Source organism: Maylandia zebra, linkage group LG22 (genome assembly GCF_041146795.1).
Source record: "Maylandia zebra isolate NMK-2024a linkage group LG22, Mzebra_GT3a, whole genome shotgun sequence".
Classification (NCBI taxonomy): Eukaryota; Metazoa; Chordata; class Actinopteri; order Cichliformes; family Cichlidae; genus Maylandia; species Maylandia zebra.
This window is the reverse complement of record NC_135187.1, coordinates 29464585-29481928: the sequence shown is the minus strand read 5'-3', so window position 1 is coordinate 29481928 and position 17344 is coordinate 29464585. Positions and strand designations below refer to the sequence as shown.

Sequence of the window (17344 nt, the reverse complement as noted above, 5' to 3'; positions counted from 1 at the left end):
TATCAGTCTACTCTTCATTCTATCAGAAACAGTTTTCACAACTCGTACATTTTGTTTTTACACATATATGTAAACATTGACCCAAATTTAGTAATGCCAACATATTAAACGAACAATATTTGTCTCATATATATAATACATCTATCTATAAACAGTCAAAGATATTTGTCTTTGAGTGAAGATTTAAGGTGATAGGCAATTTAAATAAATGCAACTTGAATCTTTGACCCAGAGTTCAAGCTCACTGCTGTAATACAGTATATCCTGTAATATACAGTGGGGCAAAAAAGTATTTAGTCAGCCACCGATTGTGCAAGTTCCCCCACCTAAAATGATGACAGAGGTCAGTAATTTGCACCAGAGGTACACTTCAACTGTGAGAGACAGAATGTGAAAAAAAAAAATCCATGAATTCACATGGTAGGATTTGTAAAGAATTTATTCGTAAATCAGGGTGGAAAATAAGTATTTGGTCAATAACAAAAATACAACTCAATACTTTGTAACATAACCTTTGTTGGCAATAACAGAGGTCAAACGTTTACTATAGGTCTTTACCAGGTTTGCACACACAGTAGCTGGTATTTTGGCCCATTCCTCCATGCAGATCTTCTCGAGACCAGTGATGTTTTGGGGCTGTCGCCGAGCAACACGGACTTTCAACTCCCGCCACAGATTTTCTATGGGGTTGAGGTCTGGAGACTGGCTAGGCCACTCCAGGACTTTCAAATGCTTCTTACGGAGCCACTCCTTTGTTGCCCGGGCGGTGTGTTTTGGATCATTGTCATGTTGGAAGACCCAGCCTCATTTCATCTTCAAAGTTCTCACTGATGGAAGGAGGTTTTGGCTCAAAATCTCACGATACATGGCCCCATTCATTCTGTCCTTAACACGGATCAGTCGTCCTGTCCCCTTGGCAGAAAAACAGCCCCATAGCATGATGTTTCCACCCCCATGCTTCACAGTAGGTATGGTGTTCTTGGGATGCAACTCAGTATTCTTCTTCCTCCAAACACGACGAGTTGAGTTTATACCAAAAAGTTCTACTTTGGTTTCATCTGACCACATGACATTCTCCCAATCCTCTGCTGTATCATCCATGTGCTCTCTGGCAAACTTCAGACGGGCCGGGACATGCACTGGCTTCAGCAGCGGAACACGTCTGGCACTGCGGGATTTGATTCCCTGCCGTTGTAGTGTGTTACTGATGGTGACCTTTGTTACTTTGGTCCCAGCTCTCTGCAGGTCATTCACCAGGTCCACCCGTGTGGTTCTGGGATCTTTGCTCACCGTTCTCATGATCATTTTGACCCCACGTGATGAGATCTTGCGTGGAGCCCCAGATGGAGGGAGATTATCAGTGGTCTTGTATGTCTTCCATTTTCTGATGATTGCTCCCACAGTTGATTTTTTCACACCAAGCTGCTTGCCTATTGTAGATTCACTCTTCCCAGTCTGGTGCAGGTCTACAATACTTTTCCTGGTGTCCTTCGAAAGCTCTTTGGTCTTGGCCATGGCGGAGTTTGGAGTCTGACTGTTTGAGGCTGTGGACAGGTGTCTTTTATACAGATGATGAGTTCAAACAGGTGCCATTCATACAGGTAACGAGTGGGGGACAGAAAAGCTTCTTACAGAAGACGTTACAGGTCTGTGAGAGCCAGAGATTTTCCTTGTTTGAGGTGACCAAATACTTATTTTCCACCCTGATTTACAAATAAATTCTTTACAAATCCTACCATGTGAATTCATGGATTTTTTTTTTTCACATTCTGTCTCTCACAGTTGAAGTGTACCTCTGGTGCAAATTACTGACCTCTGTCATCATTTTAGGTGGGGGAACTTGCACAATCGGTGGCTGACTAAATACTTTTTTGCCCCACTGTATATATATAGCCCAACAATCATGTTTTACAGTCCCGTGGTCTCAGTCTCAGATACTCAACTAATCAAAGTGATGTCATGACAAAAATGAATGACCAACAAAACATTTTTCTCCTTTATTTCTGTCACACAATGCTGTATGAAACATTTCTTGCGGTTAGTATCATGGTTGCTAGGCAACCTGAACAGCGCGACGAAGCGTATACCATCCCATTTCACAAGCCTCTCACTTTCGCACTTCTCGTACTTATAGTATGCACCGTACGTAGTACGCGTAGTGCGCGTACTTCAAGCGTGCAGACCCTGAATTGGCACACAGCCCCTGTCAGTCAGTTCTTCTTGTTGCGTCGTTTCTTGTGCATTTGGGTTCTAGCTTTCCAATCTAGGTTTCTGTTTGGTTAGCTTCAACTTCATGTTTTGCCTCTATGAGTCCTGCGTTTGGGTCAAATCCTGCCTGCCTGTACATGACATCAAGTTCCTGATGAGACAATGTATCATATCTTCACACAGACTAGACAGGTGTCTGTTATGTGAACCCATCTCTTTCCCATGCTTTTATGCCTATCCCCCCACGTGAATCACACCATCCAGACTAATCAATGTATCATCTTCACACAGACCATATATATAGCTTGGTGTTTGCCTTGCACTCCTTTTACTCTGAGCACAATGAGTAGGCGACTGACTGTCGAAGAGGTTCTGGTCCGGGTTTTGGACAAGAGGGTACTGAAATTGAAACAGAGATAGAGCAGAATGGAAGAAAACACAGATTTTGATCCAGACTTTGAGGACTCTGACCAATCAACAGATGGAGAGGGAGAGGCACCTGAAGAACAGGCACCTGAGGAGACATTCCAGTCCAAGAGTCGACACTTGCTCTGGTCTTCATCCTCCCAGGACAAAGGAAGTAGAGCGGGAGTGGAAAACATCATAAAGATGACGCCAGGACCAACACAGCATGCGATATCTCGTGTGGATGACTTCAAGTCCGACTCCCAACTCTTTTTTACGGAGATGCATGACCCGTCCTCTGGTGAAATGACAAACAGGTACTATTTTGGTAAAACCTTAAACAATTTTCATCTAATTAGACAGTGTCTAATTAGACACCTAATTAGACTTTGTGTCTCATTTGGTGTCTAATTAGTGTCTAATTAGACACCTAATTAGACACAGTTTTCCCTTCAGTCATAAACATTTAGGACAGGTGGGTGGCGCGCCCACCACTTATGTACAATCCAGGCCCTGAGGTGACAGTTGATGATTGCCTGGTTCCTTTCAGCGGTCGCTGTTCCTTCAAGGTGTACTTTCCAAGAGAACCAGGGAAATGTGGTATAAAGATCTGGTGAGCGTGTGACGCCAGAAGCAGCTATGCCTGGAATATGCAGGTCTACACAGGGAAACCCAGTACTGGAAGGGCAGAAGGAAACCAGGGCATGTGTGTTGTGCTGGACGTGACAACCGGTCTCCAGGGGCGTAATATCACATGTGACAACTTCTTCACATCATATGCTCTTGGTCAGAAGCTGCTAAAAAGAAAGCTCACCATGGTAGGGACAGTGAGAAAGAACAAGCCTGAACTTCCCCCTGCACTGGTATCAGCCAGAGGAAGAGAGGCACTCTCATCAAAATTTGGTTTCACTGACACACAAACTCTTGTGTCAAATGTTCCAAAGAAGAATAGAAATGTCATCCTGCTGAGCAAGCTATACAAAGTTGTCCCTATCAGGACCACAGAGGACAGGAAGCCCCTTATGATCCAGGACTACAGCAAGAACAAAGGAGGCATTGACTGCCTTGATAAGGTAATGCAAAGTTGCATCCATTTTATTTTATTTTTATTTATGTGAATCATAGCACTTCATGCTGAGTTTGGTCTTTGGTTTTCCATTTATTTTCAGTGCATATTCGTGTTTTTTCATTGCCGTTATTTCATTTCTAATTCTATAAATTTATGTTAAACACTACTTTGAGACATTGTTCACAGTTAAAGAATGCTGAATATTAAATAATATAAAAATTTGGTCGTGAAAAATGGTTTTTGTGCTAATTTAAGACGACCAGTCAATTTTGACAGGGAACAATAAAGTAAGGGACGGGAAGTAAACTTTTTTTTCAAACCTTTGAACACATTCTCACTCACTAAAAAAACTTCGAACCATTGTTGCATAACTGGGGCGGATTTTAAACCTAACTTTAGCAGGGTGCTGCTTTTCCTTGCAGACAATGAAGACCATCCTGTGAACTGTTGCAAAGAATGATTGTGTCAAAAATAACATCAGTATGACGCATCGGGACACCAAAAGATTTCTAGTCTCATAATACATTTGATGACAGGGTATGTGTTTACTGGAAGAATATTTCTTTCTGTGCTATTCACCACACATCTTGACATGCCTCTGCATTGTGTCTGCAATGCTTTCACTCCTTTGTAAAAAAACAAAAACAAAATCATTGCACATGTATAGAGGGAGGAGTAGAACTAAGATCAAGAAAAAAAAGCAGGTGCATGTGGAGAGGTGAGGTTTTCATATGTCATGTCATTCTGTCAGGTAGAGGTCAGGTTTTTCCACACTAAACTGCCTCATCAATGTTTTTATAGACCTTGTTTTGTGCATTAGTGCACTGCCATGTTGGAACAGGAAGGGGCCATTCCCAAATTGTTTCCACAAAAAGCATGAAATGGTCCAAAATCTCTTGGTATGCCAAAGCATTAAGAGTTAATTCACTGGAACTAAGGGGTCGAGTGAAAGACAATGTGGGTAACTCTGGCCACACCATAAAAAAGGGCATTTAGAGCAGCTGAAATGAAAAGATTTCTCATACTTTGTTGTAGGAGAACTAAGCACAAAGGTAAAAAAAAAAAAAAAAAAAAAAAAAAAACGTGGTTCAAGTTAAATTGCGCGCCACCAATAAAGCTATGGTCACACAAGACCAGATTCCAGATTAAGAATTGCAAGAAAGTCTGGCTCCTTGCATGCAAAATATGAAAAATGTGACACCAATAGATACACATATATTTGTACTATAATTTGACTTTTAGACTTTAAAAATCCCCATCACTAAAGATATTGTTTTATACCTACACTGTTCTAGCTTGATAGCATAAAGCATGATAGTGTAGTATCACATCACAGTCACAGTGACATGCTAGTGGTGTAGTAGAATGTTATGTAGGAAGTTCTGTATGAAAGCAAGATGCCCAAGGGCTTAGCATGGTTTTCTGTTGCGTTTGAGTGTGCGTGCTTACAGCAACACCTCAGAGGAGAGAACTTTTTAAATTAGTTAACTGACTTGCAACTTAACTTGTATCACTAGTGATCATTTTGGTGTCATATTTTGACTGCAGTAAGAGATCATTTAAAAGTTTAGGTTCTTCTTTTCAGTGTATTAGCAACTCTTAAAAAAATTAAAATGCAAAGCCTGTTGCTGTGATGTTCCACCCTGATCTTCATCTGCTGACAGTGCTAGTGTTGGTCTCAGAAACACAGCTAGAACACAGTGTTCTAGTTTGTCAAATGTAATAAGATGAGTAACTATAGTACAAATGCCCATCCGTGCATTTTTCTGGTCTTTGCTGTTTGTGTTTTTTTTGTTGTTGTTCTCTCTCTGGTGAGGTAGAAATACTACCTCACCAGGCTTTCACTATGCCTACAGGTTGTCAAGGTACTGAGGAGGACTAACCCCTGAAAAGCAGGTGGCGCTGAAAACACCTCCATGCTTTGAGGTTATGTGCTACAGAGCTGGTTGAGGTGTTTACAGACATTTTTAATTTGTCCCTCACCCAGTCAGCTGTACCAACATGCTTCAGGTCCACCGCCATAGTGCACCTCCCAAAGAAAAACAACATAACCGGTTTGAATGACTATTACCCCATCACACTCACTCCAACTGTAATGAAGTGTTTTGAGAGCATAGTCATGTCCATGTCCAAATGTGATAATTGCAAATACCTACTGTGTAATTTTCCCAGTCTTTCCAGTTTGGACATGTTTTCTTTTGTTTTTGTCTTGCTTTGTTACACCTACTCATTTCCGCATTTCAGCTGCAGCATGAAATGCTGTTTCATTCAATGTGTTATTATTCTGAGTCAGTGCTTCTCATTACTTTTAACCTTTTGACGTCATTAAACATACCATTCAACAGATCAAAAATATGTCATTCTTGTAGAAGAAGTAAGCACAGAAGTAAGAGGTAAAAAGGTGTGAATCCATTTAAGGTCTTTCAACAAAGCAACACAGGAAATAATGTAACTGTAGTTTTAAAAAAATATATAAACCAGTTCTTCTCTGGATGAAACCTGCATGCTCAACAAGCCCTAACACAGTCCTGATCAGTTTTAGGTTTTTTTTGTTTTTTACAGTAGTTTTCACTCCCAAAATGTACTGCTGCATGTCTGCCTCTCAGACATTTTTAGATGTGTTCCTTTGATAGTAGAAACTCCCTCATCAAGCTGACTGATTTCAAACCATTAATGTCTATTCCTGCGAGTAGAATATAAAGTCATTATTGAACACAGTGTTCTAGTTTGCCAAATGTAATAACACGAGTGACTATAGTACAAATACCCATCCGTGCATTTTCTGGTCTTTCCTGTTTTGTTTATTTGTTGTTGTTCTCTCTCTCTTTCTTTTCCATGTGCATGTTCTCACAAAGACTGCTGAACCCTGCGCTTAACTACAACCTTAAAAATCCTCTTTCGGTGTGTGATCTTGAATCAATACGTGTACTTGTTTAAACCGAGGAATTCGGAGATGATGGCTGTCAACACACAGCCAAAAAAGGTGTGCTACTACTTTGTGGGGGATGGAGCACGCAGGTGAATCATGCAAGGACATTTGTTTGCAGCTAAACTCCATGCCAGCTACAGAGCTAACTTGGCAGTGCATTTTTAAGGAGATTGTACAGTTGTAAATGTACCCATGGATATTGACCCTATTATATTATCTTCTAGGTTACTTGGGGGATTCTGTTGGTGTCCTGTAGTGTGATGAGAATATTAGGTAATACATTATAACACAGCTGTAACTAAGTGTATTTTCAATGTCATTTATATCGAATTTACATTGTGATTGTATTTAAAAGTATATTCACTAGAAAAAGTGGTTGACAAGTCAGGTTTTTACAGGGAAAAAAGAAATACTACCTCACCAGGCCTTCACTATACCTACAGGTTGTCAAAGTACAACAGTGGTGTAAAAGAGCTGCAATCCAAGTATGATACATTCTTGGTCCATCAAATATAGCTGAACAGCACAACAGCAACTGTGCTTTACTTATGGTTAACTTCTGCCACCTACAGTTTTTTATGAGCATTGCATGTGCATTTGGAGCAATGTAAATGTATTTACGTCAAAGAACGTAACTTAGAACTGCAGTAATGCAAAAGCCTTTGTGGACTGGACAGAAGAGAGGCAAATGGGATACCTGGGGGGGGGGTGAACCATATAAGAGAGTGAGTATGAGTGATCAACAATACAGTATCACACCCATTAAGTTTGCTCTTTAGCTTGACTTTAAGTCTAGCTGTAACAGGTCTAAAATTAAGATTTCGACTCACTTTCTATCCTCAGCCTTTGGATGTCAATATCTGTTGATCTGTTGTCACTATGTTTGAAATCTGCCAATATTTTCATTATAGCTTGCACTATTTCAACATGTGTTTAATAAAACTACTCATATAGTAACATATTTAATATACTGTGGTAACCAGGAAAAGGAAACAGCCAAGTTATCATTATCGTCACCAGTGAGTTGTAGAATTAGACTGCTGATTGAATAGAAGCACAAACATGACATCTAGTGGTGAACACAGTTACAGTGCATGACGCCATGTACTAAAAGGTCAATCGTCATTAGATTCCTCATGTTGTTTTTCTTACAAACACGCTGATCGTTTTTATTCTCTTGTACAAGTATGAAATGCTGCAGCAGTGGTCTCCAAAGTAATTCTTCATTTTGATTTTTTTTTTTTAAAGCAATGTAAACTTTCATGTGAGGGGAAAAAGGGGAGTCTTAAATATCTTGATGCATGCTAAAGTCTTAAATGTTTTACTGCTCTTTAACATGACAGATAATGAAGTTTTGCCAGAAAAGCACATATACAGTACTAAAATATTGTCCAACACAAGGATGGTGTGACAGAGCAACACTAAGCTGTATGAGAAACTCATGTTTTACAAATCACTGTACCCAATGCATCAGCTGATTTTACTGAGATATAGATATCTATATATCCTTTTTGTTTAGTTGGTTTCTGTTTTTTCAGTAGAGATGGTCACTGCCCTCCAAAGTTCTCTTTTTAAGATTGGAGAATAGTAGGTGGACAGATCCATTTTGACTTCTAACAGCATGCTTTCAAAATACAGAGGTAATCAAATAGAACTGGAGATAGAAAACTAAAACAATGATCAAAATGTGTTCTTAAGTGAAATACTGAGCGGTTAGTATTATTGTAGCCAGCATCCAGTTTCCCCTTTACCTGAAAGAAGGGCAAATCATAACATACCACTGTGCCACAATAAGCAAAAAAGGTAATGAGTGTTATTTGAATCATTTTAAATAAGTTAATCTCTTTTTTAAAAATTATTTTAAAAAATTAAGCAAATAAGCACAGAGTCAAAGATGTATTCAAGTAGCTTTATTTGTTAAAAACCAGAACAATTGACAAATAAGACTTCAAATTTCTTCTCCTTGAGCCGTCGATTCCAGGCTAGCTCATGAATGATGTGTAACAGACGATCTGAATGAAGGCACTCCATCTTAAGTCCAAGTATCATTCCCAACCAGTTCAAGTAAACAACCTCCTCTCAGCCTCTGTGGCAATCAATAACAGCTGAGTGTAGGATGTTTACATGAACTGAGTCTGAACAACTGAACACAAAACTACACTTTAAAGGAGCACAGTGTCTAAATCAGGTATGGATTTCAATGAATATTGAATAAAAAGGTTAACTTGGCAGTAGGGGGTAGCCAGCAGCCGCAAACATCAGACTGAAAGCTCTGTGGTGCAGACAGCTTCCAGTCGGGGATGTTTACAGCCCCAGACGACCAAGTGCATGTGGAGCCTTAAATGCAGATTATACAAACACTTTCCACCTACATTTGATCTGAAGATGCCAGCCCAGGTCCTTAATAGAGTTAAGGTCAGAAGGTTATAATGGCCACACTGTGGTTTTCCTTTTGAGCAACCAGGGAGCCTATAAAAGAAAAACCTTTCCATAGCATGTTAGGACATTGCCAAGTTGGGATCACAATACACCTATGAGGACATTTTGACACAATGAAGTGGGTCTAATCATCTCGCTACACAGTATTCCAGTTCAGATCCCTCTGCCTTATGCTTGGTGAGTTAGGTTGGTGTTTACCAATCATCTAGAACCCAATCCACCTGGACCATAGTAGCAAGGCTTTCACTGGTGGATCAAACAGTTTTAAAATTACAGATATCTGGTCTCTTGGAAACATGTTTTTATTTTGTTTATTAGAAGTCTGCTTTAAAAATATGGTTCATTTACTCCAAGCCCTTAAGCACTTTAGTATACATCCATGTTTGTGTGGAATACAGAATAGGCACCTACCATGCATGTCTTCTGGACAGACACAGGGAGCACATGTGTAACTCCACACAGTAAGGTGAAAAAGCAACAAAACTACACAATACACCCACCTTACCACCATTTCTCTATTTGACTCACACTTTCCCCAAGATTTTTATGAACCCTCTCCATTTTTCCAAAATTATATCCATGTTTTTCATGCCAGACACTGCACTTCTGCCACACTTTATCTTCTGAGAAATTGCACTCCCATTTTGCATGAGAAATGCAACTTGTTTAATTTAACTAGAGGTTATTTAATAACAAACACCTGGCAAACCAATTAGCAACCATGTCCAATTTAAAAGAGAATAAAAAACAAACAAACTCAGCTGTATCTGTTTAAATCCTACTGACATGTGACTGCATAATCATTTCAGCCATTAGACACAAAAGAAGAAGAAGCAGCAGCAGCAGCATAATAATAATAATATTTGGAACACAGTTCACGCACTGGACCAGGAAGACATACTATGAAACTGTAGATGCTGTATGAAGCGAACGCTGACCAGATGTATACCCGTGTACAGTTTCGTGGCTCCTTAAAGAAAGGAAAAAAAGAGGAAAAATGAGGAGTAAAGTTAACATTTAATCTTTTCCGAAATACTTTAGTGCCAAGCATCCATAGAGCCTCGTGAATTAGCACAATGGTGCTCCTAGGAGAAAAACGACAACAAAACAAAACAACTTTGTCCCTCACTGTACTGCCTCAAAAGATTAACATGCCAGCCTGCTGTTTCACGCTGACTTGCGCCACAGGTTAAATTACATTAGCTACGAAACAGCTGTTTGGTGCCTTGTTATTTAGAAGCATATTGCGGTTTAACGCTACTGTAATGTCACTGAAGTAAACTTGCACTGCTGGTAAAGACTGTTGCAAGGCCAGCTACTGTGTCCTACCTAACTGAACATAGAAAAAGCTAACTTAAACAGCAAGATGACTGTTAGTAACAAACGTCAACTGCTTGTGAGGTAACCGGCATCTCTAGAGAACTGCTTAAAGTAACTTTGTGCTGCCAGGCGTCCTACCAGACTAAACAATATAATGTGGTAAGTGTTAGCACTAGCTAACCAACGACCTAGGCTACAGCTAGCTCGCTAGCTGCTGTTAGCTCGTCTGTGACCCTAACCTTGTGCCGTGTGACGTTCCCTTACCGGTATATAAAACGATTATCCCCGGACGAACGACACGACAGCATCCAGTGCAGGAAATTATTTTGTATTTTGAGTCAACCTGGTAATGTTCTGTGCTATTCTAGGAAGCCTGTTTAGTTTCCTTCCGTTTTCATTCACTTGTCTTTATTTTGACCTTTGGTTACTCGACACCAACATTGACGTCATTGTCATGGCAACACAGTCCCTCCTACCGCGAGCCCGGACAGACATACGGTAGTTACTTTTACGTTTTACGCTTGAAATATAGCCGTAATTAGCATCTCACTGTGAATGTAGTGTTTTTTGTTTCTAAAGAGTTGAACAGGCGCAAAGGAAGCTTAATTCCGGTTTGTTCGTGAGAAAAAGTAATGATAAAATAACAGAAAGACGAATATAACTAAAATCTGTTTAAACTGTTAAGTAAACATTCACAAATATGTTTAAACTACCAAAAGCAGAGTCATAGCAAAAAAGCCAGTTTGAATAATTGGATTATTTAGGCATCAGCAAAACTATTATTTTTGCAAGCCTGTGTTTTTTTTTAACTACTTTGTTTTTTGCATACATATTTAGTAGGTTGTTGGTTCTATATTAGCAATTATAAAGGACAGGAGCCTCAAAATGAGATTTTGAATTCTAGCATTACCACACTTTGTTTTCTTTTTCTTTTTTTCTTTTGTTTGCTTTTCTCTTTTCTTCCCTCTTTCCTTTCATCCAAATCTGCAATGACTTTTGGAGGCCAAGAAAATACCATTGAACTGAAAAAATGTACTTAAAGCAAGTACTTAAGGCAATCAGTTGCTTTAATTTTAATTTTTTCATGTTTTCTGTGACATTCCCTGCATACTAGCATCGTGCACCCTGCTGTTATGTGCTGCATTGTCTCAGGGGCATCTTTGCACAGCCTGCACCTGGGGTCTTACCTGGTGTGGTACATGCTGTACAGGCTCCTGTCCCTTCATGATGGTTCCTGTTGTTGCGGCTCTTCTTTCTTAGGTTTCTGCAGCCTGAGTTATCCACTAAGCACATGATCAGTTGTGGTTATCTTCCTGATATACTCATGGATGTTTGTTGTTTCATCTTTAATATTGGTTTTGACACACTAGAATTTGGCCTTCTGCATAGCGTACAGTCTCATGATGCTGTATTTGGGGTGAAACACTCCATGCATGATAAGAAGGTTTGTTGTCTTGAAGTCAGTGACTTCTCTCTCCTCCTTTGGCCAGCTTATTATCCTAGCAAGGTATCTGATGACCGGCAAGGCATGAGATCTACCTAGATCTCAAGCTTGAACCACAACCAAAAACCGCCCACAGGGTGAGTGGAGAAAGTTTTATTTATAGATAGATAGATAGATAGATAGATAGATAGATAGATAGATAGATAGATATTATAGTGCCTTTTAATTAAAGTTGGATTGTGGATCTTGATCATTGTTTTTAATGTTTTTTGACATTTATAAAAGTATATGTTAAAGAATTTTTAAAAATTCCTAAGACTCAAATTTTGGCAATTGAAAGTCATCCATTTGAGCCCAGGGGCTTAGCATTTTCTTTACTTTTGTAATTCATTATGTGATATTTCATTTACATTAATAGTCACTGTGATTATTAGATTAGTTACCGATAAAGATTTACAGCCCTAATTCATATTTCACAAAGGCATCAAACATATTACACAAGTTTAGCTTTATTTAAACTTTGTTCAATAGTGCACATTGGTATTTATTCATCCAGATTACTGGTCTCAGCTCTGCCTTAGCTCCTAGTAGTTACTATTGCGCAAGTACTTGCTTGAGGGAAACCCTGAGTCCAGTCTAACAAAGTTATGCGGCCTGTCAATAACAGGCTTTCAATTGGGAAAAAAAAAAAAAAAAGCAGGGAAAAAAGAAGAAAGTGTTTTGAAAAAAGCAATTTGGAAGCTACCTTGTAGCTCTGAGCATTCATCAACTGCTTATGCCTGTGGAATAATCTGTGATTAATCATTTAAGGTACATGCTTTTGCCACATTCATGTTTTCTATTACATCATGCCTGTTGACATATTTGATAAGCAGTGCGCTCATTAATCTAATTAGTGCCTTTAGCTACTTATGTTTATTCCATCAGATGGATCAGATCAGACTGATCATCTTTGCCTTAGCGTGTCTTTGTGTCCAGTCAAAGTGTAATGGATGTAATACAGCAATTCTTTAAGCATGATAGAGTTAAGTGCATTTTTAATTACATATAATCAAAGAGTGTAGATGAAAGAGTAAGTAAGGTCCTAGCAACTTCACATAATCCAAAAAGTAGTCATTACTCTCTTCAAGAGAGTGTGTTAGAAACTGCTTTGTGCAGTATCCTCCACATGAGGTCAGGCTAGTTCCACAAATCAACTAGCTTTTCATTATGTAATGGAACAAAGTTAGCTGAATTCTTGTGATATATTACAGGACGTATAGTGACTATTTAATATTCAAAGCCCATGAACATGTTGCAAGAATATTCAAAGTACCCAATCTTTGGTCAAAATTGTGAAGCAAGATCAGCGAATGCAAATTTCTAAAAATTATTTCTGAACCCATAACAATATTCATTATATTTCAGAGGGTAGTGGTGGTGGTGTAGCCTTCTTTATGTAACACTGCAAAAGACTTCTTAATAATTCATATAACGTATTGCAGTTATTTCTTATGAAAAAAGAGCAAGAGAGAGAGAGAGAGAGAAAATCCATCTATAACCTAACCAGGGAAATTGATTCCCTTGTCATTCTGTGTGGTCTGAAATTGCCCAGAGCTATTATGAGAGAGACTGATTTTTGCTGTGCAGTGGAGTGGAACAGTCTTGCCTTGTAGAGCTTTTTGTGAGATGTGAACAGATTCATGAGCAACAGCACTGCTAAAGAGGCATGTTATCATGTGCTCTCAGGCAGATATCCTAAACATTTTAAGCTTTTTAGAGTAATCTAACTGATCTGTGCTAAAACGTGCAATTCACACAAAGTCATTGGTACAAACACTTTCTGCATGTTTAACCAAACTGCATACAGCATAACTTTGACAGTTGTAAAAAAATAAAGTTGTAATTAATTTGACAGTTGTGAAATAAGGTTTGTTAGTTCTTTCAAATGATCCCATTAACTGTTAAGTTATATTAAAATATATTTTTTAAAAACTTAAACAACAACAAACAATATTTTTTTTGACAACAAATCAGAGGTGTTTCTAATGTGGTGGACATGTGGAGGCACCAGTGGCACACTCACATTCACACCTATGGGCAATTTAGCTTCGCCAATTAACCTAACCCCACTAATTACATTTCTTTGAGAGGAAGCCGGAACGCGGGAAGATCATGCAAGCTCCACACAGTTATCATGTGGCCAGGTGATGGAATCGAATTCAGGCCCTTGCTGTCAGGGAACAGTGCCAATCACCACGCCACCATGCTGCCCCCTAATCAGGCCAAAGCAACATATATGTCACATGAGAAACAAATTCTGTGTATGTTTCAACCAACAGGCTACACCAATCAGAGGTCATAGATGAGCTGTCCCAGAGGAAAATGAAAGTCAGTAGTGGAGTTGAGAGTTACATCACTGCCCTTCTTATCATATCTCTGAACACTGCATGGGATCCTTATTTCAGATGAGCAGAGGGGTGTACCAGAGGACCACAGGTATGTTCCTATCTGGGGCAACATGATGTTTTTCACCATGCTTCTGTGATTCTTTACTGGTTAATAGACCACCCACAACTTACTGTAAAAGTCAGTATTTTTGTGGCGTGATAAATAGAAGAATCAATACACGCTCTGATTAATTTTAAAGGTTTCTGTGAAATGTGTGTCTGGGTAGTTTTACTGGGCTGGAAATTACAAAGGCTATCAGCGCTTAAAAACGGATGCTTGCAGGCTGGATTGGCAGGTTTACAACACCTCGCCACATTGCCAAAATATGGATTGCTTTTTTTTTTCCAGTATTTTACCTTGTGGCTACAATCAGAGTGTGCTTGACCCATAAACTAAGAAATGGGCATTCTTTCATTTTGAGTTTCTTCACCAACTTTGTTGTTGTGGTCTGGAAAAAAACAAACAAGCTTTTTGTTGTGTTTTTTGCTTATTTTCTGTCAAATATATGCCAATGCAATGGAGATCAAACACGGACAATTTTTCAAGTATGAACGTCATGAGCGTGGGTTCCCTCCGGGTACTCCGGCTTCCTCCCACCGTCCAAAGACATGCAACTTGTGGGGATAAGTTAATTGGATAATCCAAATTGCCACTAGGTGTGAATGTTTGAGTGAAAGTGAGTGCGACTGGTTGTCCATCTCTGTGTGTTGGCCCTGCGACAGACTGGCGACCTGTCCAGGGTGTACCCCGCCTCTCGCCCTATGACAGCTGGGATAGGCTCCAGCGCCCCCCGCGACCCTGAAAAGGATAAGCGGAAGCGAATGGATGGATGGATGGAACGTCAGTATACTTTAAGGAAGTGATCCCTGTGAGCAATAAACCACGTACACATAGTTCACCACTTAATGCATTTTGTTTACTCTCGGTTCTATATGATGTCAGTAAGAAGAAGAAGCAGCTCCCTTATTCAAAACATCACTACAGCAGGTAGCGCCGCCTGGCTGATTTGGCAGAGTTTTTGCCCTTCCTGATGTCAGTGAGAGTGGATGTATTAATAATCATGATCATAGTCATCTCAGGCACACAGCTCTGACTGAGCAAGGAAGCCCCACCCACTTACTTTCAAACCTTTTATTTGTGAGGGGCAGCAAATTAAGATGAGCTAAAATGGCTTTGAGAGAAAATGAAGTGGTAAAGCATTTGTACAATTTACGCTGATCCTGATTTAAATATATGTGCAAATTTTTTGAAAAATGTAAGAAAAAAAATAAACATGCATAATACAACTCAGTGTAAGCAATGTCTGCAATAAACAAAGAGAATCATAAACAGAAACCATAACATTATGCTTCACTGGGAGGAACTGAAATCCAAAATAATGAACTGAAATCACTATGAGAGCAAAGAGAATCTAAAGAAATAGTGTCGGCTCAATAGCTGCATTTACATTCATCTAACTTCCTCTAGCCTTATTCAGCAAAGAAGGAATTATTTACTGGACTCAGCAGCTCACATACTGTATATGTTTTGAATAAACCATGTGAATTTGTTGGATTGTTAGCGACAAAGCAAGCAACCAAAAGAACTGCTCACCAGTGGTTTGCAACACTTCCTTTTCCTCTTCAATGACAATTTGTTGAACAGAAAATAATTTCTAAAAAATGTATGATTGTGTCAAGATTAGTGGTAAAACTGGCCATCGCAACAGTGTCTGGAAACAAATGTTTTGCCAAATATATCAATTCGTCTGTGGCAATTTCAAAAATTATCATAATTTTATTATAACTATTATTATTTTTTTATATTATATATTTTCCCATCTATTTTTATATACACGATCAAAAAGTGTATGCACCTGTGTGTTGTTTAGCCCCTTGATGAAGTCAGAAACTGATCACCAAACTCAGCGTGGGCACTTAGACTCTGCACCCTTTTTCGGCTGAAAACTATGACGTCAGTCTTGGAGGTGTTAATTCTCATCCCAGCTCCTTTACACTTGGCTGCAACCTGCCCAAGTGCAAGTCTGCCGTTATCACTCAATGAAGCCAATTTCCCCAGTGCAACTATAGAAATGTAAAGTGTTATAATGGCATAATTTTTTTAAGTTAATTAACTAAAGCTAAATCCCACTGTTGTACCATGTCTGAAAATACAGCCGTAAATGATTCCCTCATTTTCACATTCTCAGATTTGTTTAACTTCTTGAGAAGAACATCTACACACAGCTAAAAAAAAAAAAAAAATCCTGGTATTAACACCATGCGCAACATGTGCTAATTTATAAAGCATTGACATTCAATATCATAAACTCAAGACATCACAGCTGGATCCCATTTAACACACAGTTCATCAGATGGAAATACATCAGTCGTAACCTCAAATGATCGACAGAAGGGTGATGGACAAGTTTACTTGTTTTCCCCCCGATGCCTGAATGAGGCTAATATTGCCTGAGATGCTGACGAGTGAAGAATGCTGACACAGAATATGGATTTTTGTGATTTCTGAATATTTGGTTTAGGTATGAGAAAAACTGAAGATGAGTTTTCCATCTTACATTTGTGTAACCCAAACATTCTGGCAGTAATTTTCCTACAGTTAGATTGCACTGGAGAACCAAAACAGTGTGTTCAGATCTCTGAAGCTGCCTGCAGAATCTGGCACCCAGATTTTAGCAGCAGATCCTTTAAGTCCCACAGGTAAAAGTTATAAGACATGTAGTAGCACATTCTCAACAACTCTTTCAATGGCTCGTTTGTCTCTGTTTGGACTGCTATCTGTAGTTTTTCATTACTATAAGGAGCATGCGGAAACATTCGCCTATTAAGTGAAACCTTCTTAAGCAATCTGTTAAGTAGTACCATGTTTGTTTGTTTTGTTGTAATAGAGATAACAAAAATGAATAACCTTGGATACTCACATTAGACCACTATTGCCTTGACAACAAAAGCCTGAAATGACAGATCCAAACTGGTTCTCTTGTCCATTATATGTAAAACTCTTACAAGGCTGAACTTTTTGGGTATTTTAGCCTGACAATAATAGCTGACAAATCAAATCTAGAATCAAAACTGTATGGGGAAAGAGAAAAAGGCAAACA

General features: G+C 39.1%; 2 long non-coding RNA genes across 5 annotated transcripts in view; one reads left to right on the top strand and one right to left on the bottom strand.

Annotated features, from left to right (window-relative positions):
• The window catches only part of LOC143414659 (uncharacterized), a 188373-nt gene that overhangs the window by 136828 nt on the left and 34201 nt on the right, over positions 1–17344 (top strand). The window contains exons 1-3 of one of the 4 annotated variants that reach the window (XR_013095323.1): positions 10805–10868; positions 11861–11951; positions 14136–14292. This is a non-coding gene — a long non-coding RNA (uncharacterized LOC143414659). Of the gene's footprint in view, positions 1–7253; positions 7337–10391; positions 10530–10804; positions 10869–11860; positions 11952–14135; positions 14293–17344 lie in introns of those variants that run through there. The other 3 variants (XR_013095326.1, XR_013095324.1, XR_013095325.1) reach the window with 3 other exon arrangements.
• LOC143414660 (uncharacterized) lies at positions 8507–10767 on the bottom strand. The gene is made up of 2 exons (XR_013095328.1): positions 10635–10767; positions 8507–10020 (listed from the first exon to the last, which is right to left on the bottom strand). It is a non-coding gene; the product is annotated as an uncharacterized LOC143414660 (long non-coding RNA).